Source organism: Odontesthes bonariensis, chromosome 17, assembly GCF_027942865.1.
Source record: "Odontesthes bonariensis isolate fOdoBon6 chromosome 17, fOdoBon6.hap1, whole genome shotgun sequence".
NCBI classification, from domain to species: domain Eukaryota; kingdom Metazoa; phylum Chordata; class Actinopteri; order Atheriniformes; family Atherinopsidae; genus Odontesthes; species Odontesthes bonariensis.
This window is the reverse complement of record NC_134522.1, coordinates 16,121,251-16,134,947: the sequence shown is the minus strand read 5'-3', so window position 1 is coordinate 16,134,947 and position 13,697 is coordinate 16,121,251. Positions and strand designations below refer to the sequence as shown.

The following is a 13,697-nucleotide window of genomic DNA, read 5'->3' as shown; positions in this document are numbered from 1 at the left end:
ATTCTGACTATAACAGTGTGAGTATTGTGTGCTAGGAACAGTGTCGCATGTAGTAATCACATCAACTTTTCTACCTGCAGTAAACTAACGATAATCAACAACCAAATCAGAGGTTTGACTGTCTTGAGACAAAAGACCTGGATTTCTGATAGCACTGTCACATACACAGGGGTGACAAGTTTCTTATAGTTATTTTCAGACACAACGCATCAAAGGACCCATTTTCTCAACAAGCTTGCTCCTCTCAACAATGGTTTACCACTTCATACGGGTGGGTGAGCTTGTGCACATGCAGTTCATCTTAGTTGAACTTTGACCACTGCTAAGTGTGATGAATACCTGCGTGGCTTCTAGAAACGAGCCATCCAGCCAGGTATAGAAGACAAATCTGAAATAGTTGTTGAAATTCTCTGAATATGAACCACGTTGAAATGAGGAGAACCATATCTTGAAGACTGGTGTCTATCCAAGCACACATGGGCTTGGATCAGATGATTGTGCTTTTTGGGGGACGTTGTTCCCGCTCCCTCAGGTTGTTAAAACTTTATTTACTTATACAAAATTTGCAAAGCTACAAAGACCAAAAGAAATTATACTTTCCAACACAAAAGACTCCTCCTTAATGCCTGTCCTTGTTTGTAGTCCAGGCTTTTTTCCCTCTATTTAATGACATTATCATGAAACGCATGGCTGATTTGGCCGCAGAATGATCATCCAAAAATAATTTAATTTGAAACTCTTGTACTACACCTGAAAATGAAATGACAGACTTTTATGTGAGCATACGGAGGCTCTTAAACAGTCAGGTAGCAGGTTGCAAATAGACAATATGTAGTATGATATGAAACAGAAACGTTTAAAGCTTCACCACGACGCCTCTGAATTAAGCACAAAACCTAGAGGAGACTACATTACTGATCACTTTGTGTAAATGGTAAGGCCAACGTGCAAGACTACAATAGCTTAGTATTGATTCTACGAGTCTCTGGAACCCTACTGGTTGGGTGGAGCACCATACTTTCAAAGCTGGATTTGAGATCTTTTCAGGGTAAACACCATATCATATGACGTATACAGTTTTTATAATCCCCAAACCAACTCGTACCTGTGGAGTCAAGCGTTCAGGCTTTCCCTCAAATTTGTTACCCTCTGTATTTGTCATGAGATATTTGCTTGTGTTTGCATCAGAATCAGAATCAGAAAAGATTTTATTGCCAAGTAATTTTCACATTACAAGGAATTTGTTCTGGTCTGATTGGTGCAATAAAACAAAAAAAATATATAATAATAATAAAATAAAATAATAAAATATAAAATAATGAAAATATATGTGCAAAGTAATTAGTGAAATGAAGAGCTGAGGGCAGAAGAGTGCGCAGAGTCCAACAGGGAGACAGTACGTTAATATAACGTGTAGTGTCAGTGGGGATAAGGGGTTCATGTCAGTGGGGGGGTACAGCGGACCTTGTCGAGGTTGTCATGCCTGTTCTACATAGTAACAGAGCAGTTACTTTTGCACAATTGTACATCCATGCATTCTAAGAAGCTACAGAGGGGAACATACTGTAGTTGTATGTTACACTAGGCATCTTCATGGATTTCACAGTGCAGCGTCATTACATAACGCTGCACATGCCTGGAGGTGACACATTTAAGAGGCTGGATCTTGCTTGTCAGGAGACTGCCTAGTGGAATATTCATCATTTCATGTTTTAGTCATATGCAGTGACAACAGACAGATTATTTTGAGGGTGACAGGACTTTCTGCCCTTCCTGCTTTACAAATGCAATTTCTGATTTGAAGCATTTGAGGAGCAGGACTCAGAATGTAGGGAAATCTAAAGGGATTTTTACATAAAATAGGAATAATACTTCTTGGCAGACTCAGTGTGATCTAAATGTTGCACCTGTTCTTTAATTTAATATATAGTACCTTACATTTGACCTTAGTGCCTGTCTGCTTTGAGGCCAAACGATAGAGAGGTGCTTGGTCTTTGACGGCTGGGTGCCCACAGCCTCTGGACTCAGTGGGTGGGCAGCCTGGCGCAGTGTGAATGTGCTGCTTGCAGGGAGGCAGATGGCCACCAATATGTTCTATCGCCTGGGAAAACACTGGCAGCTTCATCCCAAAGGCTTAGGCCCCTGTCAGCTGGAAGACATCAGCATCTTACTGCAAGGAGTTAAGGTTAGTGTGATCCTAGTGAAGAATCAGTGAAACTCTCGTGGACGTATACAGAGCTAATGCCTCTTCTTGTACTGCAATATCTACTGCAAAAAAAAGTATTAAGTTGCTTGTGTGGGCAGTTAGAAAAAGGTGAATGTGATGTATTAAGTCATAAGAGAAGCTGAGAGCTCGGGAGAGAAGGAGGTTCTCTCCGTGCGCGCAGCATTCGTGCAGCAGTACTATCTTGTTCCTCTCTCTCCTCCTACGAGAAAAAGGAAGTGAAGCAAAACAAGCCAATAACTGCAGGACGTCTTGTTACTGCAAAAAAAGAAAAGCAGGGAAAATTGGGTGTGCTGCACACATACTAATACACTGCTCTGATGCTGCTGTGTTAAACACTACCCGTTCCTTGTTTTGTTTTCGTTTGCTCAGTTTGCCGTGCTTAGTAGACTGAACGTGGTGCGTACACAAAAAGTACTGGCACTAAGGCACACTTAAAAAAGAAACCACGAGGAGAGGCACAATTGTGCTGGGAAATGCAATTAAGTTAAGGAGAAAGGCCACTTTACTGCGATGATGAGGTGAAGCTGACAAACTATTAATAGTTACCATCTCTTGTCCCTAAGTGCCCCTGTGTATGTCTTCCCGGTTTTACCGCCTGGTAATTTGGGGCCTAGAGGTGCGATAGCTGGACACAGGTTATTGCTGCAGAAGGACTAAATGCTTTTTGGATAACCTTTCAGAGTTAACTCATATCTGAAGATGAGATTTATGGCTTTAGTTTGTGCGTGTGTGTGCCCTGCAAAAATGTATTGAGATGGATTCCAGAAGCCTCTGGAGATTTCACCTTGCAAATATTAATGATTAACCTACCATGAAGTTTAAAAGTGTGCTGTCATTTGGATGTGTTTAAAAAAAAGTTAAATCTTAAGAATTTTTCCCGCTAATGAAGTTAAACCTTACATTTTCATCACAACGTTACGTTACATATCAGATAAAGTAAAACTGATATCCACTGTGCCAAGAGCCAGTCTATCCTCAACCAACTCAGATGTTTGTAAAAATTATCTTGAAACATCATGTGCAGATCATAGAAAAATACCCCCCCCCCCCTTAAAAAAAAAAGATATGTTAATGTTTGGATAGCTTAACAAAACAATACATCTCTAAGTTATATGAACATGTCTTTCAATTGTTGGCTCTTTGAAATCTTACTACGCATGATCATGGGTAGTGGGATAAGGAAATCACTGTTTAGCTGATCCTCCCTCACCATGCACATGTTTGACTATTAGCTGGTTGGGATTAAGATAATTTACAGGACATAGAGGGAGGCTGCTCCCACTGCGTGGAGATATGGTAATATGTATAAAATTACAGCAATTACACTACCGGTGGGATAATAAACCACCCTTTAGTGTCAGGAGAAGATAAAATGATTGTAAATGGCAGCTTCCCACATCACTGATTCACAAACTACAGCAGGGATGACAGCTGGTTGGGTTTGAAGAGCTCAACGAAGCACTCTAGTTGCTCTGGTCAGAAAGAAGCCTAAATGCTCGTCTTCCTGTTTACGCCCATGAGTCACTCTCTTGTCACTCTAAAGGGGCCCATGGAGGCTATGTCTCTTTTCCTTTAAGACTAACCTCCGTTAAAGGTGTTTATGGGCCACTATTTGCTGTCCCTGTGTGCACTTAAGATAGCACACTCCAGCTGAACACTCTGGATATCATCTCTGCAACGACAGGGATGTGTTTTAACACCGTCTGCACTTGCACCATGGGAGTCTTTATCTGAGGTGCTGGTATGGGCTGAAGCCTGTGTGCCTGTACGCTAAGTGCAAGTGTGGGTTGCTTACCTGGTTAGGTCAATAAGATGAAACAACAGTAAGAGCGTAAAGCTCTATCTCTTACATAACCAGCAACTGTCTGTTTAATGTGTTGCTTGTGTCTTCTTTCCAGTAAAGCGAAGGTCCAGCACAGGAAAATCCTGGACATCCACTAAAAAAAAAAAATCTTTGGTGGATAATAGTTCACAGTGCTTTGGCAGCCAATATGCTGTGAAGAGAGGATTATTTATCTCATCTGTAAAGAATGGCAATGACTGCAATGAAAGGCTTTTCTCCCACGAGGAAAGTCCTTCCTGTGCCTCTCCTGGTCTGTCTGTTTGCACATTGCTAACAATGTGCTCTCAAAGAAGCACATTCAATAATGCAGCCGGCGTTGGGCTTATTTTGGGAGTTGAGTGTAAAGCTGCGTGCGTGGAGAGCGTGATGATAAGAGGGAGGTTGATGTGGGGGAACGACTGGCTCCACCGTGTCCCACTTCTCAGTGCCCTCCAAACCCTCCTGAGCCTTCCACTTGATGCAGAATGAAAAGGCTGCTTTGAATGGCACAATGGATGGAGCACGCCTGAAATGCCTCAGACTGTACTGTGAATAACCTCAGCATCTCCACAGGACACAAAAGGAGCTTATTGAACTCCTACAGAGCGGATGATATAAAAGAACTGGGAATATGTATAAAATTACAGCAATGGCCTGAGGAAGGATTTGCAAAGTGGATACAATTTCAATTAAACGTCTTTTTTTGTTGATATGTAATGGTATCAGTGAGGAAACTGCTGTCCAGTTAATCTGTTTTAGATGTTGCTGGTAAACCATAGACTCGTTTCATCAATGCTAATGTCTCATTGGTACTAGCTTTGCCTTTGGCATGGTGAACACTGCTGGTTCTTAGGGCCTTGAGGTGACACTATGACATGTTTGAGTGCAAAGACTTGCCAGGCAAACTGTAACTCTGTGGTAGTGCTGACAAGGTGAATTAGAGAAGAACTGGGATGTAAAAAGAGTATAAGCTGTTATTGTTACAAATCGTTTAGTCACTATTTCAAATCTAAAGTATTCCCAACAACAATGAGAATGTGCTATGTGTCTATATTCAATTCATCATAAGGGCAAAGTGCCTGCCAGCAGTGGATAAACAGAAACTGTCCAAGGAAATTAAAAACATTAGACACAAATTCAAACTACTTCTTAAGTCACAGAATAATGGTAAAAGCCATTCTCCTGAGAAAACTAAACCCATCCTAAGCATGACAAACAGCCACAAGATCTCGATTCCTGGTCTGGAACATTGTCTCCTGTAGCTGACATGAACAACAAAAAGAAATGCTCTAGTATCCCGGCAAGTGACATTTGATTTGTGAATTTAGATACCAAATGCTTTCCATTTGTTACATATAACCCATCAAGTAAAGCTACATTTAACAAAGCAAAGCATTCAGCTGTGTTGAATGTTGAAATCAGCCCTTAAAACCTGATTTTCTGCTTTTCTGAACAACCTGATGGAATTTATTTAGTTCATGAAAACCTTTGTGCCTCAGTCACAAAAACTCATAGAAACATACAATAAAAAAATCATTTGAGCACTCAGTCACTCTGCTTTTAGCCTAGAATATTGCTTTTCCTCCTATATATCGACTATAGTTTTGGGATGAAACATCAGTGACATGCTTTGGTCAAAATACCACAGGATTACAGTAACACAGCACTCAACCCAGTCTTTTCACCTCTGTTCATAGCAGCCAGTTTCGCAACAATGAAAATTACACTCAATAATCCCTGAAGACTGAGTTACTTGTTGATAAATGCTGGGTTTTACTGTCAGTCCATTCCTCTGTGTTTCAAGTGTTTAAAGGCAAACATTAAGATGAAAAAATTCAAGAAAGTGGGCAACAAGAAGTCAGATTTATGATTTGGGGATATGAAACAATGGACTGTGTACTGGTACAGCATTACGAGCTTGTTTCTCCCTTAAGTGAAGAACTATATCTAACTATATCACTCCTGATGAGAATTTGTTGTTAATAGCAAAGCAAAAAAGCAAGAGCAATGGAGTTTTGGAGAAGATGGGGTGACTGGATATTTATATTCTGAGATGGGTCTGTAACATGACAGAGTTTTAGACATGTTTTCAGACCAGAGGTTGTGTTTGTCACTTCAGACACCATGATATATGCTATTTAGCACAGAAAAAGTGTTTTCCTCATAAAAGGTCCCCTTTCAGAGGTTTAATCATTTCTAGATTTCTTCCTATTTCTATATTAAAGAGTCCTTACAATAGGTTTAGTGTCTGACCGTGTTAAGCTTTTCTGCCATCTCTTTTTACAACCAGTGTTGCCTCATTAAACCACAGAGATGGATTAACTTTATGAAAAGATCCTCTTTTCAAGGCACCCACAGCTGATGAGCATGGGTTATTAAAGTGGCAAACCAAATCTCATGTGCATGCAGCATACAATGAGTGCAGAATGAGTCTGCTTTGAATCAATTCGGCTGATGAAAATTTGATCGTTGATTGAGCAATAAGAATGCAGGGGCAGATGGTTCATTTGTCCTGTTGAGTAACATTTTTGAAGGAACATCAAAAAGCAGTTGTCACATGATCAGTGACACTGTTGCTTGGTGCCGAATTTTTTTTTTAATTAATAAAAAGAAAAACTTGCTGAATGAACCTGATTCTGGTCCACTGCTTTTCCACTTTTCATCTTTTACAAATGCATCTTCATTATGCCCCATTTTCAGCTGATGCTCCTTGCCTCCCCTATTTTTCCCCGCCGCTCTGACTAATCAAAGAAAAAGAAGCCTTTCGTCACAGCTGATAGCTTTTTCTCAGGTGTTACATTGTGTTCTATGCTTGTAGACCAGTCAGTGATAGGAATGTCTTCAATATGCTGAAAACAGCTGATGAAGTATGGTTCTCTGCTGAATAAAAGCTGTACACTACTTGCACGATTGCAAGAAATTTCACATTTTGATATTTGAATGCCTCACAAGCTGGCTCCATCTCTACTCAGACACCAATAGAAGCTCCCAGAGAATCTAAAAAAAAAAAACAACAACACATGACATGGATGTTAATTACTCCTGAAAAAGGCAAAGAGCATCACACAGCAAAAGTGAAGCCTGTTGCACAATGAAGACTGCATGAAATATTCTGATCAACAACACTTGCACTTGCTGTGTCATCTGCTAACACTCTCATTCGTATTGTTTACGGACAGAACTGATAGATTGAAATCCGTTTTGCTTTTAATGGGATGTCTAATTTAGATGAGCAAGAGACAGAGAGGGACAGAGTGCCATCTGTGTCCTGTTAAACTGCAGGTAACGATGGAGTGTCTGTAGCTGGAGAAGTGTGACTCTGTAACTGTCTCTGGGTTCAGGCCGAAGCAGAGATGAGTCACCTGGGCTCAAATGTTAATCAACATGGCCGGATAGTCTGACTAAACATGGGTTGGAGGAGAGAGCAGACCATTTGGTTTTGTTCCACAGGGGGACCTACATCTCTGTATCTCATCCCATACACTTGGGTTCACTTCAGACTCAGTAACCCTGCTGATTTCTCTGTTAACCAAACTGTCACCACTGTTCCCCTACATTTAAAAATCCATTGGATAAGCGTCCTTGTGCGTTTGTGCGATGTAGTTGCAGCTGAAGTCATAAAGGTATAAACAATTAATTTGCCAGAATGACATTGTTATCCTCTGGTCCAGAGGGAGATTTCAAACTAAATTTGTAACAGCAGGAGTGCTACACTACTTGCCACTATTTTTGAGAGTTAGAAAATCCTTTCCAACTTTTCCTCTCCGTTCTTTTTTATACTGAAAGAAATTGAAATTGTAGGGGACCTTGTTGTGTAACGACTCCAGTTTTCACTCCAATTGTTTTGTCAGAAAACTCATACTGCAGTGGCCAAATCCATAACAAAGATATGAATCATTTTAATCAAACTGACTGACAGAAAAACATTTGGGGAAGTGCTGAACATGAAGCCTGACCTTTTAGATGAGAGTTGAACATCCTCTAAAACTCTGTTCTACATGCAACATCTGTCAGCAATGTATATGAGGGTTTGTTTCACATTACTGTTTCCATGTGTACATAAGATCTGCTATATCAAGAATCCTCTGCCAGGGCACAAAACCATTAATATTCCTATCCTCCTTCAGATCTAGCTACTTAGAAGTGTCTGACAATGTGAGCTAGATTCATTTTGACACAACAATACATCTAGGCTTTAATTTGACATCACTCCATTTGCTTTAGTTGGAAATTGTTTTTCATTGGAGGAAAAGAAAGTAGGAAGGGAGTGCCGAAGCTTTTAAGACTGTAATAATCATGGGAATCGATCCTGCTGAGTCTAGAGATATAGAGGCGGTAATGATGGTGCAATGGTGCATTTGAGTGTTATCACCAGAAAAAGCTAATATGGATATTCCCACACTTTGGAGGTGCATCTGGCAGAAAGCAGCGAATGCACATTCATGATTATGTGATTTGTTTTCCACAGCAAATGCATGTGGGCTTGAATATTGCACTAGAATGTTGATGAATGAAGCAGTGGTCAGCTGCCATGTTTTGGTGTGATATTCATGTTCTCCTGAGAAGAAAACTCCTAATCATCCCGTTACGCCATTCAGCTTCATCAGTTGGCTTCTCAAAAGAAGTCCAGCTCTAGCATCTTTTTATTTTTACTAATTATTACAAGATAGATCGGCACTGCTGACTACATGCAGAGTTAACATACCCTACAACTCCCGACAGCGGATTGTCAAATAAGGTTATTGGATGAATGACTTCTCAGATTTAAAGGCTTATCATAGGGGATGGCAACGTCTAAAATAATATACTAACTTTAAGAAAGTGACAGTCTAACAATCATGTGAAATGTATAGAGTCACTGGCCAAGTGTGTGGGGATATGAATGTAAATATAAATCACAAAGATGATGCAGATCAGGTTAAATCCTTCAACTCATCCGTTCAACCCATTGAAAGACAGCAGTAATATTAAAATATCAAAGAGAGCATCTATACTTTTGGGGAAAATTTTTTTAATTTTACAGATTAGCTTGCTACCCATGGTGGCACATACTGTAGATTCTCTTATAACACAGTTGTTAGTAAAGATTTAGCTCAAATTTAGAAAATAACATAGTCTGAACAACACTGTTCTGTACATAGCTCATGCTCTTCAGTTTAGTTTGTTCTTCCCTTACTTGGATAACGAAGAGTTTTACTCCACTTAAAGAGGTCTATGATAGTTGGGTCTTCTCAGGCTTTGCCAAACAGTTGCCTTGTTTCCCAAACCACACTCCCAAATGGCAAAGTGAAGAGTTTCACTCTTTTGGCTCAGATCAAAAGAGGCTGATGCTTCTCATCTATGGTGATAGAGACTTCTTAAATCTGGCCTGCATTTTCTTCTTTAAATGCACCTCAGAGCAGGATTTGGGTACTGACATTTTGGACAGCCATTTAAGCGACATTCTTGGTTTTACCCACATGCGCTAAAGGCTCTATGCAGTGAAGAAAATAAAACGGGAAGTAAACTAATTAAGTGCAGAAAGTAAAGTGAAGACCAAAAGGAAAGCCAGAATATAAGAAAACACTATTTACTTTTTGCACATCAAAACCTTTTTATTTTAGATACACAAACATTATAAAGAGGAACTATCGGTATAAGATGTAAAATCTTTGTATATAGGAGGTTTTGTCCTTTTTGCAAGCAGTGTCTAAAACTTTGTCGGTTTTTATCTGTATAATGTGAGGAAATACAATCGTTTCTTCTTTTTTTTTTAGAAAACACTGGAAGTGCAGTGGTGATATAAACTCTGATTTCCCTCTTCTCATATTCACTTAAGTTCCTCATTGTCCATAAAATCCAAAGGATATCATAAGCAAAGGGTGGAAGTTTTTTCAGTAGTTCCTATTGTGGAGGAAAAAAATGAAACAACAATAAGATAAACAGATGTCCTGTTAAGCATGTGGCCAAGTAAACTGGCTTCACAATCCCTAGATGAATTACAGCCTGCTGTCACACTAAGATACAGCTGAGGAGAAAACAGAAAAGGGACACTTCAATTTGAAATATGTTGAGGAAATATTAGATCACAAAGCCTGGCTATTTCCTCTTTAGGAGCTTACTCAATAATTCAAGGGAGTGTGATAGTTAGGCTGCAAATTCTAGATTTGCAGACATAATAGATGGTTCATTTTTGGCTCCCCTGTGGTGAAAGAGTGCAAGATTTATGAGAACATTTAGCTGCCTCCTGGCAATGCATTATAGATGCACTGAAGGTGGTCAGCTGATTTTATAGATAATCAATCAGCAGTAAGTAAGGATTTGATGCTATGAAACGCATCCGATGTGGTGTTTCTGCTTTGCAATCTATCGATTCAGCATATGGAGCAACACAGCTCTGTGAAATATCCTGCTATCAAATACATTTTTCTGCCTATGATGACATTGTAGGAACTTATCACCGGCTACCTCAGGCCTGGATTTTTAAATCCAGGTTAAAAACATTTCTTTTCTCATGTGTCTGTGCATGAAATCTGCATGGTATCTTTTAATTTTTCTAGACTGTTGCTTGTTTTTAATCATTTTAATTTAATTTTAATTCTTTTATTTCTTTCTTTTTATATTCTTTTATGTATTTTTAATACTTCTTACAATCCCCGCTGCAATGCTTTTATTTTATGTAAAGCACTTTGAATTGTTTTGTACATGAAATGTGCTATACTAATAAATTTGACTTTGACTTTGACTAATAGTTATTAGTATTAGAATTGGCCAAGTGATGTTTGAGGGCGAGAATGAGAGTGAGACAAAGGCCAGCGTTGCAGACCTCTCCTCTGCAGGTCCCTATCAGGAAGAGTCTTCCCCCCGGGGACTGAGTGCAGCAAAGCATATTACAAGTGTGTGGCACTGTCTGCTGCCCCATGGCACTGCAAGATGAGATTTTACCTGCCCAAATTTCATTACCTGTACATACGAGTTGGAATTAACAAGGCTTTATTGCCAGCATTGCAAATCCATCACCCAGTAAGAACAGAGCTGTTTTCATAGCTCCTGTTGAGCCTGAAGTGACGCTCTTAAAAACATATCCTTGTGTAGATTGCAGTTTGACAAGTTGGCCTTATGTGAGTGTCCAAGAATCAGGGAGGATCCACTTTTGCAGCTAAAATCTACTCACTTGTTGGAGGAGCCAGCACAGGTAATGGGGAATATCAGGTCTGCAGTAACAGCAGTGTGTGGGTGACAGTAGTACAACAGTGGAGAAAAGGGGAGGAGGGATGGATCTTTAAAGATACACAGAGGAGCTGTAAAAATCCTCATCTATACCAGCAGTCATGACAGAAAATCCATGCATCTTTAAAGGTCAAGGGCCTCTCTAACACATTGATTGCTTGTGAGTATGGAAACACACGAGGAGCAGAGCTGAGAAATGGCATCATTTTGAGCAGAGTATAAAATGCTTGGTGGATTGAAACATGCTCTCTGTCACCTGAGAGAATTAGGAGCAGATGGTGTTATAGAATCATGACAGTAAAAGAGAAAAAAAAATAACATTTAGATCAAAACAAGTTAAGCCGATTAAGATGTGACATCATTTGGCTGCAAAGCGTTGCTACATGTTACACACATGCACACAGTGACGATTCAACAAACAGGCCAAAGTGTGTGTTGTGATTAATGGATCCGAGTGCAGATGGGAGATGCCCAATCCGTGTACCACTTGTGTTATACTGTTAAAACAGAAGTCGTGATGTTGTGTAAAATAACAGCCCTTGATGCTAAAGCTTCGCCTTTCAAATATCACACATGCATTGACACAATAATAGAAAGACACATGGATCAGAGCACAGAGGAAAAAGAAAGTCTTGCTAACTTTTTTTTTAAGTAAAAAATAATCTGGAGTAAATATCAGAACCCCCCCCCCCCCCCCCACCCCTCCCCCATTAGCTCCTGGTGTCTCCTTTGTAGATGAGTAGACTCTGCAGCGAGTGACTTGGTCTCCTGTGTCTGAGATATCAAGAACAGGCATGTGGGCCCAGTGAGGGACTGGGCAAACTTGGGCTCGACGATACTTCCTCTCTTCTCCCTCACTGTAACCCAATTACCACCAGGCCTCAAGGAATAGGGCCAGCAGAAGTGGCGTGTCAGGGGACGATGCCAACATCAAAGATCGACAGATGGTTTTACCACATCAAATCAATTGCCTGCAAAGATCATAACATATCAACCACTGCAGCGCCCTAGATATGGAGTCAAGATGAAGATATATTGATCAAGAAGGTGAAAACTTAAAGTCATTATCACCTCTCTGAGCAGGTTTCTGTAGTTTATTTACCAGTGGAGGCAGAGAGAAATATGAGCAATCTGAAGTCCCCAAAGGTGCTTTAACCCGTCTCCTCAGGATAGCATAGTGTTATCCACCGGCCCACACCCGGCACCATCATACCCTTTTCATTCCCACTTCGATTATTGTAGTGTTTGTGAAAGGAGATGACAGCAGGTGAAGAGATGAAAAACTGATGAATGACAGAGAACCTTCTCAAGAGAGAACTTTGAAGCTGACAATCAGATTGACCGTAGCAGATGCTCTCTGTCTGGTGTGGTCTGTCAGCTTTCTCCACAGATTTTTCACATACCATCTCTCATTTGTTTCGCATACAGATAGCCTTCTGCTGCTTTTCCCTCCGAGTAACAGCCTTGCAGCTTTGAGGACTATGAAGCTTAAAGTCTAAGTTTGTTTTTTCGAACTGAGCTTTATTGAACATACTGTCATAAATGGTAAAATTGACTGTACTAATATAGTGCTTTTCTAGTGTAGTTGACAAAGCACTTTTACACTACAAGGCACATTCAGCCATTTATATACACACACTCAAACAGCACATCTTACTCTATACAATGCTACACTTTGCATTTGTCTTTTTCACGCACATTCACACATGGACGCATTGGTAGTGATTGTGAGGTTCAGTGTCTTGCCTAAAGACACTTCAACATGTGACTGCTCTTCCTCCTGAGCTACAGCTAACCCAGATGTACTGGACTCATAACACTTTAGATTTAGAAATGTATGGCTGAATTTCACCATTATAATAATTGATCCTTGCTTAGAGGGGACAGGAAAGGCAGGTTTCAGCTGCTGGTAGGTGGAGGTGTGGGCAAGGCCAAGTAATATATTCATAGATATATAGAGATCGATCCATTCTGTGAAAGAAGTAGTCGTAGAAATTTTTACATGTACAACTCGGAGGTACAAAGATGAATTTTTAGAGGATTTATAACTAGTGCAGCCGAAATTATCGGGTCCAAACTTTATAAGAGTCCCATAGGCACTCAAAACGCATGTGGTGTTGGAAAGGTCCCATCCCTGTGTGTAAATTGCTGTTAGTAAATGATCCTCTACAAATGAGTAAACTACAGGTAGATAATGTGATTCTCTCCCTCTGGAGCGAATTACCTTTTGTGGCTGACTGCTGTAGCTAAGGCTCATTTTTTGACAAGTGACAACATCAGGATTATAGACTTGCAGAGTAAAACCAACTTCTAAAAGCAACCACTCCAGCGTGAGGCTGCTGATACCCTTCATTTCACACAGTGTCTCCTTTGGAAGTAGCTTCTGTATCTGTAGCACTTTGTTTTAGAGAGGACTATCTGTTCAGAGGAGCAGCAGCC

General features: G+C 40.2%; 1 protein-coding gene across 2 annotated transcripts in view; it reads left to right on the top strand.

The window, feature by feature from the left end:
- LOC142365821 (regulator of G-protein signaling 6-like) overlaps positions 1–13,697 on the top strand; it is a 40,540-nt gene that overhangs the window by 3,416 nt on the left and 23,427 nt on the right. The gene's annotated exons all lie outside the window — the stretch shown is intronic.